The following is a 19,679-nucleotide window of genomic DNA, read 5'->3' as shown; positions in this document are numbered from 1 at the left end:
ATATTACTTAAAATCCTTTAGAATTTTATTTCAATGCTCAAAAAACATTAGAAAAAGTGTTCCAACATCACCATAGGTTTTGTTCAGTTAGAAGGTCAAGAAGGTTGGTGGTGTGACAAATATTTTGGAATTTTGAACTAATGTGAGTATAAGTTGAAAAATCTAAGAGAAATGATTTCCATCTTCAACACTCCTAGTGTCGCAAAGTGACAAACCCTTTCACTAGCCAAGACATAGAGATATTTTAGATTTTCAACATTTGGGTTGATCACATCATTATAATATCTTAGTTTTATTTTTCCATATAACTCTTTATCACCCCACAATTTCTCCTTAAAATTTGTTGTATATTATTTTTAATTGTATCCTTATTCTGTAAAATGATTTCCTCCTTTATCCCCAAATTTTCTAGCCAGTGAATCCTTATTCCATCCCCACTTGAGGCAAAGGTGGTGTTTTTGGCTAGAGTTAGAAGCAATTTTAGGAAACTTCTTGTCTTCCATGTTCTTTAACCTCTTCTTATACATAAGATACCTAGATCATAGTTGTGCTTTAAATATGGGAAATTATTGCTTTGATAGGAAGAATAGGATAGGGTGTATTTGCTTTGATCTTTATCTTGTTGGTTATAAACTACTTTTGAATTTGTTCTATCTTCCTCCACAACTCACTGGATTTACTATATCCCCAAAGCTCACATCCATATAATATAACAAGAGTGACAAGAGTCTCAAAGAAGAGTTTCTCTTTATCACATATCTCAAAATTTGTTGACTCACAATAGTTTTCAATTTCATAATAAGCTTTCCATCCTCCATTTATCCTTTTCTGAATTCTATAATTCTAGTTGACCTTGTGATGGATATCAATTCCAAGATATTTATATGAACTTATACCACATTTTCATTTGCCATATTATATGTGATCTTTTGGATTTTATTATCATGACTTTTGTTTTGTCAATATTAATAGTCACACCTTTATTGGAACAAAATATTGGAGGATTCTTAGTTGTTTGTCAAGATCATAATGTTTCCTTTCCAAAAGAACAATATCATTAGCATAAAGGAAAAGAATTATGACTATATACTAATGCGTGTGGGGCTACCACAACCTGTATCTTCCAAACACTCTTCTAGCTTTAATAACGTGTTTGCCAAAAAGGGTAGGGGACAAGGGACACCCTTGCTCGACTTTGATATTACAATTAATTTCTTTTAACGAACCCCCAATGGTCCTGAGATTAGCAATAATGTTCTCATATAACCCCTCAACTCAAGAAGAACCATTATCTCTTTGAGCCTCTTTCATAGGTTTGTCATGGGAATAGTGTCAAAATCTTTTCTAAAGTCAATGAAACAACATAAGTGATCAATTTTATTATATCAACACTCCTCCACAATAATCTCAAGAGTAACAAGGTGATTCGTAGTTGATTGATATCTCCTAAATCCATCTTGGCCTTTACCTCTTTTATCATGACTTTCTAGCCATAGCCTAATCCTCTTTTTTGAAATAATCCCTTGGCTAAAATGGGTTAATCATATGGTCTTATATTTAGAGGGGATGTGTTTATCCCCACTTTTAAAGAGGTACAATGCGGTCATCTTCATTTTAGCTATGCCCTTTGTCAAACTGTATGTGCCATGTATGTATGTAGTCATTTTCATTTTAGTTATAAGCCTTATCTATTATGTACGAATGTAATCGTCTTCATTTTAGTTATTATGAAGGGCATAATCCATAATATGGAAACCATTTGTAATATTTAGTCTATTTGTTCTATGTTTTTGTCTTTCTAACTTGCATACAATAAGTTTTTTATGACATTGTAAATTTTTGTTGTTTAAATTGTGTTTTTGAATGCATAAATGGATTCATTGCCCCTTTTATTTTTTAATGTTTAATTTGTAGTTTTGAATGTATAAATGGATTTAATGTTGGAATGTATAAATGGATTTAAAGCTTTGGAAAGTTCTTGGAGTAGTTAAAGTGTATACACTATATAGCTCAAACTTGCAATTCCAACAAATCTTTGCAAAAATTTGAACCAGGGAAAAGTTTAGGGATGGAAAGTTCTCTAAAAGTTTATAAACCTTGGTGAATCTTAATAGTCCCTAATATGCAACCTATAAAATGTTTGGCGATATTCTTGTAAGAATATTCAAATTTATAATGGGTTTATATAGTCTCTATAAAATTTTGGGAATTTTCAAGATAGAATAATTTTAAACCATAAAATTTGGGAAAATCATTTTTAGAAAAAATGGAAGTTGGCTAATATTTTTTTATGGAAAAAACATGGAAAATTAGCGCACTTATGAATGTTAACCCCTAAAATGTTCCCTAATTTAAACAAAATTATTTTATAAATATACCAAAAAAAACACAAATATAGAACAATTTAAATAACTTTTATTAAATTTTAAAAAATTAAATACATTAACAAAAAAAACTTTGAAAATTTAAATGATTGAGCAAAACGTAATTATTGACAGGTACAAGGAAGATAAAACCAAAACATCCATTTGGCTAAATCGCACGGACCGAGACTTCTACTCTAGCTGCAGACCTACTATATTTATTAGCTGTAATTACTGGAGGATCGCATTACCTTCCTACCACGGATTGTTATGCGGACCGAGCTATAAATATTACCTACCCCCATCACCTGCCTTATCATGGCCTTCTTGGACCCCTTTGTATCGGAAACTTCGGCCCATGAAGCATATATCAGAGCCATGATGGAGGTTGAATAGAATCACTTTGGTGGACGTGTGGATGGTATTAGCGGTAGGCCATCCAGGTGGGACACAAAGAACATGATTGGCTTGACTGGCATTTTTCCATGTGGCGCACATGCAATACCTCGTTCACCTGATGCTCAATGTGGTATTCCTAGAGGCTCGAGACACGAGCATAGTAGATAAGCATTTGATATCACCACCCAGATGCCATTTCTAAGTTTTCGTCATGGTGTAGATACACAGGGAGCTAGTTGGTGTTTAAATGGGATCGACCATTTGGCTCAGCCTGAACAAAATAAAACACTCATTCCTGCGGGGGTCATGCTGGTATTTTGAACTTGGCAATGAGATACTCATTGGTTCGGATCGCATATTGGGAGTGATACTGGAATTTCACGTTTCGGACAGGCTCATTCATTGTATAAATAATTCGGGATATTTTTTTTGGATCTGGGCCATTAGAACTTGGAATAGGAATATCCCAATGTGGAAGGAGGCGGGGGAGATGGGCCTTAGGGGTATTGAAGCATTTGAATGGGAACAAATCAGAAGAGACATTCCCCTCTCTAGTATATATAGGGGGAGGATGGAGATCAAATGGGATGGAATGGGGAGATGAAGCGAGGGGATATATTGGTTGCTGACACCTACAAAGCCATATGCCACTGCTATCACAATAGAAATGAAGTATGCTAGTTCATGAAGTATGCTGGTTCATAAAGTTTTGGAAAATTAAGATTCCAATCGAAATCATATTATTTGTCTGGCTTATTTGTTGTGCAGGGAGGAGGTGGAAGACAACCTTCATTTATTTCTTAAATGCCTATTTCATATCAGATCTGGATGGAGCTATCAGGCCGGTTAAAATTCCCTTTGGTTCCTTTCGACTCTATCACATCTTGTTTGTCTTGGTGGAGTCGCAAACCGTCCCAATGGCGTGTTATACCCCTAGCTTACTTTTGGGAAATCTGGAGATGTTGGAATCATATTATTTTTGAAGGATCGATGAGGGACATGGCACCAGTGGTTAACTAGATTCTGGGGTGGATAACTCCAATTTTGTCAACTCCACTCATACCTAATCGATCTTCTCTCTCAGCTGCTGGTCCTAGGATCAACTATCCGACCGCATTTTTTTATGGAGCCACACAAGGGGGCAGATGCAGATGTGGTTTCTGAATCGTTCTCTCATTAGAATAGCAATACTGGGTACACTGGGCAGCGAGCAATGGAACAAATATGAAAGCAAATATGAAAGCGGAGGCCATGGCATTGTAGGAGATTCTTTGGTTTGCTTCTTTCCTAAGCATTCCCTCCGTCCATATATATGGGGATTCACAATGTATTATCAACCATGTACGTGGCATCATGTGTGTCTGACATCCACATCTATAAGGGCTCACACAGATTATGCTCCTTTGGAGGACATTCAGGGACATTTCTATTCAGCACATTGGAAGGGAGTACAACCAAAACGTAGACAAGATGTCCAAAATAGGCATACATGCTGGGCAGGATGAGATGCACTTTGATATTCTCTACATTAGAAGCAGGTTTTATCCTTTTTCCCGAATATGGTTAAATGAATGACAAACTCTTTAATACTATTACTTTCCTATTTTCATGTCAGTGATTATTTTTTTCTATTTTTATGGAGAAATCCATTTTGCTCACGGTGTGTTAAATATGGATGTTTAAATATCTTAGATTTACTTCATATATCACTAGTATCTGCAACATGGATATATATTGGATTATAGGTTGTTTTTTGGGACTAAAAAACATATTTAGTAGATGTGTTTTGCATTGGATCTCATAAAATATGTACTGATAACTTTATAATGCAAATCTCAGCGTTTTTACCTTACTGAAGAAAACCAGAACATCCATTAAAAATTAGTTCGACGGATGAAAATTCTTGAAAAGAAAAATTCCAATACTAATTAAAGCATTGGAATATGGTTTCAATTTTCACTTTGGTTTGATGGGTTAAGTGTGCAATAAATTTAGTAAGTGATTTCGAAAAAGAGCTGCAAATTTATAGGAAGTACGATAAATTTTCCAGGTAACGGGTGGGAGTGGAAGTGAAATGGAAATTCGAAACCTGTTGTCGCCGACAGCTATTTCCCGTTATACAAAGGGTAAAGTTAATGTAAAATCAAAATGTGCATTCACCCCACACATAGAATATGTGTGGAAAGGGGGTTCCCTTACGCGGTTGAGGGTCCGTCTCTGCGCGCCAAATTAAAAAGGCCCGATAATAATTGGCTCATTATAATTTTATAATTTGTTTGATGGATATAACTTTATTTTTATTAATGGGCACGATGAAAAACTAATAAATTAATTATTAATTTAGCGCATGGCTTTTAATTTTTCTTTTTTTCTGTGGAATTTCAACAAAGACGAATCCAGAGTCAAAAAGGTGAGTTTAATACAGTGCGAATAGGGTTTAATGGTACATGTCTCTGTACGCGGACGCGATTGATGGTGCGCCGAGAGAAACATCTCACCACGCAGACACGGTGGATGGTGATTGTTATGTCATGTTTGTGATCTCATTCTGGTGATGTTGAAGGTTGTGTTTGAGTTGTGTTCGCCATGTACACATCTATCGCACTCACACACGATGTTGTATGCACTGTCGCACAAGCGTCGTCGCGATCGTTCAACGATCTATCACAATTGTCATGCTTATCGCTCACACCATCGGTCAGTCACACTAAGTATATGTTGGCTTTATGGTTTGAGGTGTCTTGTCGTCGAGTCACGTGGAGTGTGTGTTCACAAGGTCGTGTATGCACAAGTTCACTCGCCCACACACTTAGTCATTTTGCTGAAATTCTGACGATCGGATCACCCTCCAATAGTCGGACCTTCGCTGAGTTGCATTGCACAGTTTCGGCCCTTAGTGATCATGTACTGCTGCCCATAATTGCGTAGATCTTGAGTTTGTCTCCCAGGCAGCCTGCATTGCGCAATCCTGGAATCGACTGAACTGACTTTCACCCAGAACAACGTAGAAGTTTCTTAGCAAGCCATTTCAATCTGCACTCCCCGCAAGCACATCAACCAAGCCTCTAGCTAGTCAACTGGAGAGTTTGACTAGGCAGTGAACCCAGGATTCACTCACCCAAAAAATTGTGCAAAAGTTGCAAAGATTTTCTGCTCCACTGACTGAAGAATCTGCGCAGCTATGCCGAACAGACACATTGTGTCCATCACTGTCTCCCTCAAAAAATTGCTCAGTTTTTCCAGCCAGTCACCACAACTGTCGTCTTCCGCATGGTGATTGTTATGTCATGTTTGCGATCTCATTCTGGTGATGTTGAAGGTTGTGTTTGAGTTGTGTTCGCCATGTACACATCTATCGCACTCACACATGATGTTGTATGCATTATCGCACAAGCGTCGTCACGATCGTTCAACGATCTATCACAATTGTCATGCTTGTCGCTCGCACCATCGGTCAGTCACACTAAGTATATGTTGGCTTTATGGTTTGAGGTGTCTTGTCGTCGAGTCACGTGGAGTGTGTGTTCGCAAGGTCATGTATGCACAAGTTCACTCGCCCACACACTTAGTCATTTTGCTGAAATTTTGACAATCGGATCACCCTCCAACAGTCGAACCTTCGTTGAGCTACATTGCGCAGTTTCGGCCCTTAGTGATCATGTACTACTTCACATAATTGCACAGAGCTTGAGTTTGTCTCCCAGGTAGCCTGCATTGCGCAATCCTGGAATCGACAAAACTGACTGTCACCCAGAACAACGTAGAAGTTTCTTAGCAAGCCATTTCAATCTGCGCTTCCCGCAAGCACAACAACCAAGCCTCTAGCTAGTCAACTGGAGAGTTTGACCGGGAAGTGACCCCAGGACTCACTCACCCAAAAAATTGTGCAAAAGTTGCAAAGCTTTTCCGCTGCACTGACTGAAGAATCTACGCAGATATGTCGAACAGACACAATGTGTCCGTCACTGTCTCCCTCAAAAAATTGCTCAGTTTTTCCAACCAGTCACCCAGTCAGTCGGCCTACTGCTCACCCAGAAAATTGTAGAGTTTTCATGAGCAGTCACCCAGCTTCCTAGCATCCCAATCAGCTCAGAAACTACAAAAGGATGTTCAGCAGGCCAGCCTCCAAGCAATTGCGCAGTTTTTTTCTAGCAAACTCCCGCAGCCCGCTGCCAACTCCCTAGAAAAATTGCACAATTTTTCCAAGCAAGACTCCTACATCCCGTTGCCAGCTCCCCGAAGAAATTCGACAGTTTTTGCTACCAACCCCTTTGTTTCCTGCATTACTTCCTTCAAATTATTGCGCATATCTGCCCTCTAGCCGAGCCAGATCCCACACATAGTCATCCGGATTGCCCATCTCAGTCTCCCAGTGAAATCTGCGCAATTTTCACCGGCAGTACCCGGAGCCCGCATCCCGGCTTGAAATCTGCCTTGTGAAGTTTTAAGAGCCTTGTCCTCTCTTCTGGTCACATACATACGAAAGTGAAGGATAATTCATCATGGTAGACTAGGAAATTTCTGGATTTGATGTCGTCTCTTCATGAATGATTTTAGATACATGTACATGGATGAGACATGATGTGATGACGAACAAGATGAACAAGGAGAGCACATTCAAGGATATTTGTTTGCGAATAGACGAACAAGGAATGCATGCAAGGAGATTGTTTCGCAAACGAATGAATGAGGAATCCATGCAAGGAGATTTTTTCGCGAACGGACGAACACATGAAGCATGTCAAAGTACAAGTGAAGGAGGAACATGCACGTGCAAACATCAAGCGAACACCATGACCATCAAAGACTTCACACACCTTGCCACGTGGAGATGAAGCTATGATACACCAAGAGCATATTCATTACTCAGCAACACTGCAACTCGACATGGACACCACCACAAGCATGAAAATACCAAATCTGTCATGTCGAGTCATGTCATGAGTCATCTTGGCCACATCACTATTGTAATCAATGTAATGTAACGTGGAAGTCCAAGAGACCCACATGTAAATCTAAAGAGTCATGTAAAGTTGAAGAGTCATGTAAGTCAAATAGTCATGAAGGAAGTTGAGCAGTCACAAGGGCCAATTTTACCCTTTGCTATAAATAACCCTCATTTGTATATGCAAAATACTTTTCACCTTGGCTCCTCCCACATAGCCTTGAGAGTCTGTAATCTTTTCTTTTGGGAGCGAGCAGTGGCTCCAACGCCCAGCTTACGGGGTTAGTGATGTATGGTGTACCGATGTGTCTTGGAACTTTCTCTTAATTCAGAAGCATGTTAACAGGCCAACACGTTTTCACACATGTATTATAATTGTTTGTAAGACTATTCTTTGAACACTTGTAATGCATGTTTCTTTAACCTGTGTTAATACAATTGAACTATTTCGGTTGTTATAATACATATGCTTATGAAAATGTGTTGTATAAGTTGTTAACATTGTCTTGCTCGTGTGGGCTACCTCGCCGAACACTAGACAGAACCATTCCCATAAACTTGTTATAACAACTGTGGCACTCACGTGGACTATTATGTTGGGTGTTGTACGTGTTATCGATTCATTGTGTGTTTGTGACTGTCGCATCCGTGTCGACTACTCCGCCAGAAGCTACGCATTTCCTGTTGTTTTGTGTTTCTCTGATAGAGTTGGAACTCTTCCCTTTCTACTAGAGACTCACTTCCGCCCTCTCCCTCTGCAGTGAAAGAACCTTAACACAAGTAACTCTAGCACTCACTAGGCACGCGAACCTCGTTGTTTGAAGACAAACCAGACCACTCTCGCGTGCTTACAAGCAAGAGCTAAGGAATATCCTTAAGATAATGGCAACCGGAACATTGTATCGAATGGGACTCCTACACCAAATGACTTCAGACCGTGGAGATCCCCTGAATGTTAGCGGGTCTAGCACCCTCAACATTTCTGGCACTAGAAGTGTTAGAAAAATATTATATATGACAAAGAAATGCAAGACACATAATATGCAGAAAAACACAAACACATAAAGCCAGAGAGACACAGATATACGTGGTCCACCCAGTTTGGGCTACATCCACCCCAAACAGCCAGTCCTTCCTTTTTATTATCCAGCAAAATGAAGAGACACAACCTACAGTAGATCCGCTGTAATATCCTCTGTTTTCTCTCACAGTCTCGCCTCTCTGTTTCTCGCACGGAGAATACACATCTATTACACAGCCTCAATACAATGCCCTCATACAAAGAGAGGGGTTGCCTTCTAGGGAAAAGAACCCTAAACTAAAAATAACTTCTACCGTCAGGTCATCTGCCTAATTAACGACCCATATTTACTAGAAATTACTATACTTTTGCAAGGCAATTTTACATCTGTTTTTATATTCGGGGGCGCTACACCCTACCCCCCAACGGGGGGGATCGGCCCCCTCGAACCCTAGCGGGGGGGAGAAATCCCCCCCGCACCCCCCCACGTGGAGGGGTGTACAAACTTCCTGGGGTATACATCCGACTGAAACAAAGACCTCTAAATAATCATGCTCCACACCCAACAAGAAGGAGGGCGAGATGACAAGATGAGTCCTCACAATCTCTTTTGAATCTCTGCATACTTATCATGACTAAACACATAATTTCCCTTCCGGAGTGTATGTCTTATGGAAACGACTTTGAAATATCGGAAGAGTTCTAGAATAACTTGTCAAGTAAAACATACGATGGTCGAGGTCGAGTAGCCTTAGTTAGACACGCGGTTGGCATTGTAGGCTCATGTGAAAGGCATCAAATCTTTGAAGGTTGCATAACTTACGCGCAGTTTGCATACACGCTTCGAGGGCACCCACTGCATTGGTGTGCCACTCTGCCCAAAAATTCTATTCAATCTCTCCCTCATCTGGTCATAGAGATAGACCGTGCTTTCAATCATTTTAACCATAAGGCACTCAACAAAGAAATTCTGAAATTACAGAAAGCACCTAATGAATCCATTGAATAGTTTCAAACACACTTTTGTAATCTTGCATGGAGATTTCCTGAAGATGAAATTGATCTGGAATTTCTCGATGGAATATTTAAGTATCTTCTTTACATATCTGAAAATCCGCAATTCTCATAATCATTCGAACCCTGCTCAGTATACTTCGATGATGGAGCTGCACAATCACAATTGGACACAGTTGTTGTCACAAGTGATTGTCTGCCTTCCCCTCATCAAACAACTCCACCACCGTAGATGTGGGAGAACATCCATAGACATCAATTGAATTGTCACATCCTCCTACCCCTCTTGCTCTTGATATCTACGCAGATTTGGCTTGCAATCCTGTTGTTTGTCTTGTGTACTTGTTACCTTAACCTTTGTCCAAGTATTTTGCTGATCCTCTGGACTGTACCGTCTTGTGTTCTTCCGCTCAGACTCCACACTTGCTGTGAATGAGGATCAAGTCGTTGACGAAATTGGTGTTGTGCAGCCAACTTTCCCTATCATTCATGATGAGTGTGTGTGGGAATCTAAAGAAGAATCCGTAGTGAAGGATGACTCCCTTCCATCCCTGCCTCATCTTCTCTATCCTAGCCTACCTTGTGATTCTTCCACTGTTGATTTCCCATGTGAAAACTCATTTCTGTATGTTTCTACTTTAGATCATTCACAGGACACACTGAATGTCAGTCTGTTATTACATTGCGGAGAGGACACATATTCCTCTGAAAATCCGTCCCATATGTCATCTATCACTTCTGAAAACACAGAGGATGAACATCCTTGCTTCTCATCTACCCCTCTGCAAGATTTATCAAATCATGAGGATGCCGATGAACATCCCAAATTTTCTAATCGTGGCTGTCATGATCTTTGTACTTCTTCATTTGATCACGATGTTGATTCACTCGTTGTTAATATGTCTAGGACACTAGTCTTCGATGATCTACCTATTGACGGAGTGGAAACCCTACAAGCTATTGAGGCACTTCAGCCTGGGCTGATGGTTATGTTAGGCCCTCTCTGTCCTAAGGTTAGTTCCACTTCCGATCAGAAAATTTTCAAAACACCCAAGGCTCCTCATCACTCTTTTCTTCGTATTGAAGATCAACCAAACCCAGATTTCGCTTCCTCCACTTGAATCACATGATCCCATCGCTCAAGCTTTGGAGGAATGTTACAAAACGAGCATGCTTGCAAATCATAAGTTGTTGGTCTTTCTCATGTTCGCTCGTATGTCATAGTACAAAGAGTGTGCATGTTTATCATCTACACGTAGTGTGTCACAACACCATGTTAAGTCCGCAGAATGTTTGTCTTGTGAATTCACTCTTTTCTTTTCTGTGGATTTTTTAAAAGTCGGAGAGTGTTGGTCTTCATTGTTGTATCTTTTATGCTTGTTGGTTCGCTTGACTATGCTTCTCGCGAACCATGCCTTCACCAACATGGGGCATCCAATGCGCCAGTGGATGCATTGGAAATATCACTTCATTTGAGTAGGCCCATGCACTAGTTAGCGTAGGAGTAGGAGTAGTCTTTGTTTCTTGCTTTGCTTTTCTTTTTTTGTTCGCATGTTTTTTTGCTTGCTTATTTGGTTTGGTTTGCTTACTTGCTTGATTCTCTTACCTGTTTTTCTTTCGCTTTACTTCTACTTTTTTATTTTCTCTTTCTTTACTTTTTTGTGCCCGTAGGTTAGCGTCACATGAAACTGTGTTTGGCTCTCACGACAAGTTGGGAAAATCTAAGAGGACCTGTACAACTCTCAACACTTGATTATCTGGTGTCATCTCTTTTTATGAAGAGCTTGTTATCTTCAGTCGATGATGCCTTGATGGAAAATACGTTTTGTTCAGAGTGAGTCTTAATGAAACCACAACGCTTACACTCTAACTATCACCACCTACTCTAGTTGATTGTTTTGGGTTAACCCTTGTCAGCTCAGTCAAGTAGAGTAAAGTGAGGGGGAAAACCTTAACAAGTATGTCAGAGGTATACATAACATACTTCTATGAAGGCACAACCTCTTCTGCTCTCAATAAGTCGGGATACCTCATCGACCTCTGAAATAAATAAGTGCCTATGCATAGTTCTTGAAAAAAAAATGAAAAATGAATAAGGCGAAAGAAGAGAAAGGATTCCTTCATAGAGAGGTGATGCAAGTAACTCCGCTAGGGTACTGAATAGGCTCGTTGGCAGTGGAGCGGTGCTTGTGTCCTCGCGTGACTCCATTAGGGTACTATCCAGGCCTGCTGGTAGCGGAAAAACACTAGAGATGAAACCTAAACTATGACAGTTATATTACTTGTGCACCAATATACCCCTCATCCCCAATTGAAACAACTGAGTTGACTTGGTTTGGAATGTGTGTTGACCGATCAAGAGCATGACAGGTGCTACATCTTTCAATCAAGCTAGTGTGGAAACCACAATGATCAAAGAATCGAACAATACTTCCGAAAGGGTTAGACTTTCTTTTCACGAAACAAGGTCCATTCAGAGAGTTGGAGTCCTACCAGTGTGTCGCCAAGTGTTGTAGCGGCTACAACACCCTCCAAAATTTTGGCTCACATGAAAATTTTGGAGCCTACCTTGGATCCTACGATTGATCACCCTTGGTCACTTGTTGGTAAGATGATGATTTCAAGCTCCCCTCCTTGATCTTAAGGGTTGTCTGTGTTCTCATCTTTATGCAGCATGTGTCATCTTTGGGCATAGGGGTTGTTCTTTGTTGTGCAAAGGGAATGTTGTCTTGCTTCAAGGGAATTATGTGTGTATGAGTGGTTGTCATCACATAGACATGTTTCACACTCACCTCACGCACTTTTGTCACAAAGGTTTTTGCATCAAGAAAAGTATGTCTTATGCATTGTGGATGGTCTACGTTGTGTCACTAAGTGTCTGTGTGTGATCACAATCAAGTCCTATCAATGTTTACATATGTTTCACTGATCTCACACTTAGCCATTTTTCCAAGCAAACTAGCCTCATCCAACTTCTTGAAAATGTGCGCTTTGCTTCTGCAACCATCAAGCTTCCTCCCTTGCCTGTTGAAACCCCGCAGTGCACAGAGACACTAGCCTTCTTTGCCAGCTGAAACCCTGTAGCCCGCAGAGGCCCCAACCAACACTGCTCTCCAGAAATGTGTAGAGCAGTCCAGCTGCACTACACTCAAAAATTGCACAGAGGTGTCTTCCTATGACCCTTGTCCTGTAGCAGTGCCCTGAGCCTAAAAACTACACAATGTTGTCCAAGTTGTCTTGTCTGTCTTGCATGCAAAAACTGCACAGACAGGCCTCCCAGGGCCTCATTCCGGCAGCAGTCATTGTTTGCTGAAACTATGCAAGTCTACCTCTCAGTGACTACAGGAAAATGTGACATGCTGAAATCTCTCCCAAGGAGTTGAGGAGAAGGACAAAGGAACCGAGTAATGGAAAAGATCAGGACCGCATGCAAACTCCGTCAGATGCATGGACATCTTGAGGGTAAGTATGGTAAGTAAAGAACATGTTTTGAAGTACACCTCTCAATGGCTAGCTACATGTAGCAAAAGAGAATACTGACTGTACTGGCAGAAGCATATATGACCACATATGGATGGCTAGCTACAGGCAGCAAGGAAGCTTGCAAATAGAATATATCAAAGCAGAGATAAGATGACAGTTATCTAGCCTTAGACACAAAGAAAACATGAACAAATTGTTCAAGTTCAAGCCTAGAACAGCAAAGAGAATGGACATTGAACATATAATGACAAAAGAAGCTTATATTGCTAGAATGAATATGAGAAACTTGAATGAACAGAGGAGGAATAATCTCCAAAAGTTGAACCTCTATTACATCTTACTAATAGCTATTTATAGCATGTTTACAATGCTCCTGAGCTCTAAGAGGCTCGGAGTCTTAATCTATATGATCTGCGTTGTTAAATTATTTGATGCCCTCTAGGAAAGCATGGGATCGGATTTTTCTACTTCTGATAGCAGAGTAATCGCTTTCAGATATTTTGGGTGATTTTCTGTGCTGTCTAGGAGCTCTCTCGTGTCAGAAATGCCCCATGATGCTTGTTTTGATGAGCTGTGTTGTGGACTTTGATATTTCTATTTGTTTTGGACAGTTGCGCTGTCTGCTCCATGATCTCTGTTGTCTTTGACTGAGTTGTGTTGTTGATGCCCATGATGTTTCTATTTTGGGCGAGCAGCATGTTGTGGCCCCTTTCTTTCCCTGTGTGACCCCTGTATCCCAGCAAACTCTCTCTCGGGCTCTGTTATATGGTGGAATGGGTCTTTGGGCCTTTATAATCCCTTTAAACGGCCCCAATGATTGTTTTCTGTTTTTACACAGAAAACACTGCAATCATTGATAAATCTCGCCATCTCCGTGTATTTTGGACTTTAAAAGTCCTCAAAAATGGTTTAATTATCTATCGGGTCCACCCTTAGGGTCGCTGTTGTAAGTCGCAAGTGGCCTGGTCCCGTGTTTCCTTTGTATTTGGAAATACGTAAAAAACACGGGAAATATATTAAAAAATGGCTCCCTCCGGACTTCAAACTTTATATATTTCCCTTCCCAGACCCTTTCAGGTCCGGGCCTTATCGCATCGGTGCAGCTCCTTGGTTCCCTTTGTATTTCTTTGAAATACGAAAATATGCGAAATATATTTAAATACATTAAAAGTAGGCCTTCACGTAGACTTCAAAATTTATCAACTGTCGCATATAATTCCATCAGGTCTGGCCATCGGGTCACACCTATGTATATGTAAAGGCTCCGCCCCTTTGGCTTCCACCAATAGTGATCCATCGATGCGATGTGGGCCGTCGATCTGTGCGCATGATCGACGGTCCATGTTGAATCGAAAATCGCTATCGCTCATTCCACAAGACCTCTGCTAATACTTCCACCAATGTGACCCACCGATAGCGATCATCGGCGATCGCTGATCGGTGGTGTCTAGCGCCGATTTCCACTACCCGCGACCGCCGATTGCAACTGCCGACTGCGATTTGCCGCTTAGATCTGGGCCATTGATCGTCCAGATCTAACGGCAGCTATGCATTCCCATTTTAAGCCTATGATAATGGGTTTTTCATGGTTTTGCAAGCATTTTTGCCTTCCAATAGTGTAGTTCCGCCCTTCCAAGGGCTTTCCTCTTATGCTGATTTTGATCATTGGATGATATTTGAGCAAAAATTGAAGATTTCAAGAGCACTAATGGATCCATTGGCATGAATTTAAGAAACTTTGGAGACTCTAGGAGCCTACATGGATCCATTTTTGGGCCTTCTGTCAGCAAAGCTAACATTGGCTCCTTCTGGGGATGAAATCCTCTCTGTGAGGTTTCAAGGATCTCAGATCAATGCCTTTCCTGTAAAATAAAAATTAAATCTTCTTTCTAGTGTTGCATTGGGCATGGAGTCTATTTAGCATGAAATAAAAACTTGAAAACAACATATTTACAATACCAAGGCTTGAAAGCCTTAAACGAAATAAAGTTCGAAGAATAGCCCATTGAATGGGCCATCAAAAACATCTCCTCCTTCCTTTGATGCATTCCTTTTGAGAAAATAGTCACCAAACTGAAACTTGACCCTTTTTACCTTTCTATGAAAGGATTATTTCTCTTGGTCAATGTGTATATCATCCAATTCATCAAAGACTTGCAAAAGCCTATTGATTTTATCACCTACTTCAAAAAATTTACAACACTTGATATTATCAGGCAAAGATGATCTATATTTCACCTCATCTTTGGATGCATTCAGCCTTGGATGTTTTGCTTGGAAGGTTTTGTACACTTGCTGAATAATAAGGTCTGATTTATACTCTGCTGTGTCATTTGTGACCTAAAAAGTTAATATAAAAGATGAATCAATGCATTCTTGTGTGGGGGACACAAGGACTTCACCTGTTCCTGTAGCTTCCTTAGAGCAAGTCCCATCAGAGAACATGTCCCAAATATGTGGACCTCCTTCCTCTGTGATCTGGAAAACTGGTTTTTTAAGCTGCATAGAGGCCAACTGATAAGGCTTGGTAATGTCAAGACCGAGCTTATCCATGATATCCTTGGGCATTGAATTATGGTTGGCTCCAGTGTCCAGAAGGCAATTATGAAGGATTTCATCATGAATAGACAGAGAAACATAGAATGATGGGGAGCTGTCTTCATAATTTTCAATCATTGGGCTGAGAATAACAGCTGGTTGGTCATTTTGAAGATTTACATAGTCAATGGAGGCTTGGATGGCATTAGGCTCAAGAGCCTCAAGGATAGATTTCTTGAAGGACTCATTCTTCACTGGTTCAAGCAGAGGCATAGGTATTCTTAGCTTCTGAATTTCTGATTGAAAATTGAAAGGAGAAGGAGACTTGTCAAGGCCTCTTACCTCATGAGTTGGAGCTTTGAGGATGATAGGTTCAACTTTTGGAGATTATTCCTCCTTTGTTCATTCAAGCTTCTCATATTCATTCTAGAAATATAAGCTACTTTTGCCATTATATGTTCAATGTCCATTCTCTTTGTTGTTCTACGCTTTCACTTGAACAATTTGTTCATGTTTTCTTTGTGTCTAAGGCCAGATAATTGTCATATAATCTTTGCTTTGATATATTAGATTTGCAAGCTTCCTTGTTGCCTATAGCTAGCCATCCATATGTGGTCATATATGCATCTGCCAGTACAGTCAATATTCTCTTTTGCTACCTGTAGCTAGCCATTGATGTATGTTTATGTATGCAATCCGATAGTATAGTCAGTATTCTCCATTTATCCATTGAATTTATAAATTATTGAGCAATATTGGTGTAAAGCCTTGTATTGGTGAGAGCGTTCATGCATGCATTGAGTGAAAACAGAGCTGAAATGGTTATCTAACTTGATCCAAACCATCATCCATTCCAATAGTTCTGAGAACAATATTGAAGATTATATGTTACCAAGCATCTCCGAGATGCAACCTAGGAGAGTTTCCTGGAGTGCTAACAGTAGCCTTTGATAGCCTCCGCTTGATATCTTCGATTGTGATATGCCGATCAGATCTGGACCATTGATCGGCCAGATCCGACGACTCCTGTGCATCGTTGTTCAAGCTTCCAATAACTATGTTATTTCACTATTTCTTCATGTTTTTCAGGCCCGATAATGTAATCTTCCATTTCTCAAAGCTCATCCTTCGCGATAGTTTTTGATCTTAAAAGACTTAGAGGGTTTTTAGGATCCATTTTGGATCAAACTTTGTCAAACCTTCCTTCAAACCTTCCACGTATTTCTTCAAATCTTCAATGTTTTCATTCTTTGACTCATGATTAACATTTATTTTTTCCTCATTTTGAGTTTTCTCTACTACCTTTTTTCCATTAGGAAGTCTTTCTTGTAGCAAATTTGTCAAACCTTCCTTCCAACCTTCCATGTCCTTCTTCCAATATTCAATGTTGTCTTACATACCATCCATCTTAGCTTCCATGCCTTTCTTTAAACCATCCATCTTATCTTCCATGCCTTTATTTAAACCGTCCATCTTATCTTCCACGCCTTTATTTAAACCATCCATATTACCTTCTGTTATTTTTTGTGAGAGTGAAATTTGTTGCACTTGGTCTCGTAATTTTGATATATCATGCTGCATTTCTTCCTCTTCTTCATGAGCCATGCTAGAGCTTTCAGTTTTCTTACTATATGTTTCCATTCTATTTCTTCGAGGAATCAATTAATGATAATTATTCTTCACTATGCCCTTTGAATTCCTTGAAACTAATTTTTAAATCCAAACTTATGCAAAATTTTAAAAAAACTACACACCTTTTCTCTCTTTGTCGGAGCTCGATATTGAATCTGATTTATCTCTGAAATTTCGGATCTCCAAGGTCTGAAATTACAAAATGTGGTATCCCTCCCAGTCTTATCAAAATTGGATTCTCCAAGAAAGCGTTATGCCCAATCTCCCAAGATGACCTGATTATACACTTTTTTAGTAAAGCGAACTGGTATGCAGTACCATGTGTCATTGTTTCAACCTTCAGACATGAAAATAATGCACAAAAAACTACAGTCCATCCTCTTTCTATAACGTCTTATGAAATTTGAATTTGATACTCAGAGAGAAAGTTATGACGATTTTCCCAAGCTCACTTGTTTGGGATGTAATTCGGGAGCCTGCAAAATCCCTAACTTCCTTGGATCGTATCTCCAAAAATATAGCGAGACAAGATCTGAAATTTGGACCCAAGGATCATCGAGATTTAAGCTTAAATGGTTTTTTTTAGCTTTTGAAATGTTGCAAAAAAAAATTATAGCGAAAATGCCACGATGACCTGTTTTGGAGCAGCAAAACCCTAGAATCCAAACCTCTGATACCAAATGTTATGAAACTAGCTCACAAAAAGATAGAAAAGATAGATCAACGACTTCAAAATCAACCTCTTCGAGGGGCAAACCTCCTTTACATTACACAAATGAACAATTCTTGGATGATACAAATGATAAAACCTCGTTTCTATATATAGGAGTCTAAGGGGTCACAATATAATCAAAGTCGACATAACAATAATAATATAAGGGAACAATAATAACAATAAGGGCTACAATGACAATAGTAATGGGGGAATCAATAGAATTATAGGGACCTAACACTGAACATTAAGCGATAAATTAGATAAGTATGATTCCTTTGGGCAAAGATAGTCCTTGAGATAATCAACTTCACAAATCCATGACTCTATGAGAGATGCACATTCCCAACTTGAGTTTGATGTGATAGATTTGCATGAAGACGAATGAACTGCAATAGATTCTTGAATTCGATCATAAGTAAAATCTTGAAAATTTGAAAGATCACACTTGGAATACCAAACATTTTTCACATGGGAATTCATATTGAGTGAAACCATCCAGATTGACAGATTGTGTGAGAGAAACCAGATTTGATTTAGTTCGGGGGGGCTTACCATAGTTGCGAGATCCTAACATAACCATCAATGGAAATTGAAGTGCCTCAACTCCCTGGCAAGTCCCGGAACTTCCCAGGATTGTAGAATCATATTTTGAAGCTTGAACCAGATCATGCATGAATTAAGGATAGTTGTTATTATTGGTTTCAGTAAGACCATTTCTCATTGGATAGAAGCCATCTTTGACATAGATTTTACCATATTTTTCAATTTCAACAACTAGATTGTTCAACTGGAGAGGATCTTCCAATTGCAAATTCAAAGATAAATGAATTGGTGAGATCTCATGAGCAAGATTATTTGAAGAGTTTTCTTCATGAAGGATAAGAGATGACGGGGAATGGGAAGGGTACTCTATGATTTGATTGTTTGCAATTTCATCATGGACAACCTCACTACCTTACATCAATCAGGGGGATAACTCATTGGATGAAGAAACTAGAGAGCACGGAGTATCTTTGTCACAAGTAGATGCATTTTGAACGATAGGACACAAGGGATAGTGAAGTGAAGAGGAAGTTTATATATGAACATCTTCTTTGACCGAACTAGATTCTAGATATAAATTAAAATCTTCATGAGAAACCAAAAGATCATATGGTGTGCTTGGGCATTCATCACGAAATAAGGAAATAGATTTATCATCATTGGAATGATCACTGCCCAAGGTTGGGGGTTGATTGAAAGAAATAATCGTGTTGGATTTTTTGTTGAGATTAACAGATTGAGAATCATTCAAGAATGGGGACTCGTTATTTTGACATGGGAGATTCTAAAACAGAGAGGAAAGATTATAATCATCTTCGCCTTCCTTCTCCTCTACTCGTGTACTATGACTTCCTGGTACCTGATTGAAATTTGAGCCAGCAGCTTGAGAATCAAAAGAATTTAAAGAACGAGTTAATGGAGAAGATTGGTCAAGCGGTTCATGGTACATAGAGTCAGAATATGTAGATGATAGAGGGCAACAAAAATTTGGATTATCTTTGTGACCAGAGTTGTGAATGGTGAAAA

Source organism: Pinus tabuliformis, chromosome 1_1 (assembly GCF_031772625.1).
Source record: "Pinus tabuliformis cultivar Carrire ecotype Pingquan chromosome 1_1, CPIR1, whole genome shotgun sequence".
Classification (NCBI taxonomy): domain Eukaryota; kingdom Viridiplantae; phylum Streptophyta; class Pinopsida; order Pinales; family Pinaceae; genus Pinus; species Pinus tabuliformis.
Note: the sequence above shows the minus strand (reverse complement) of the source record.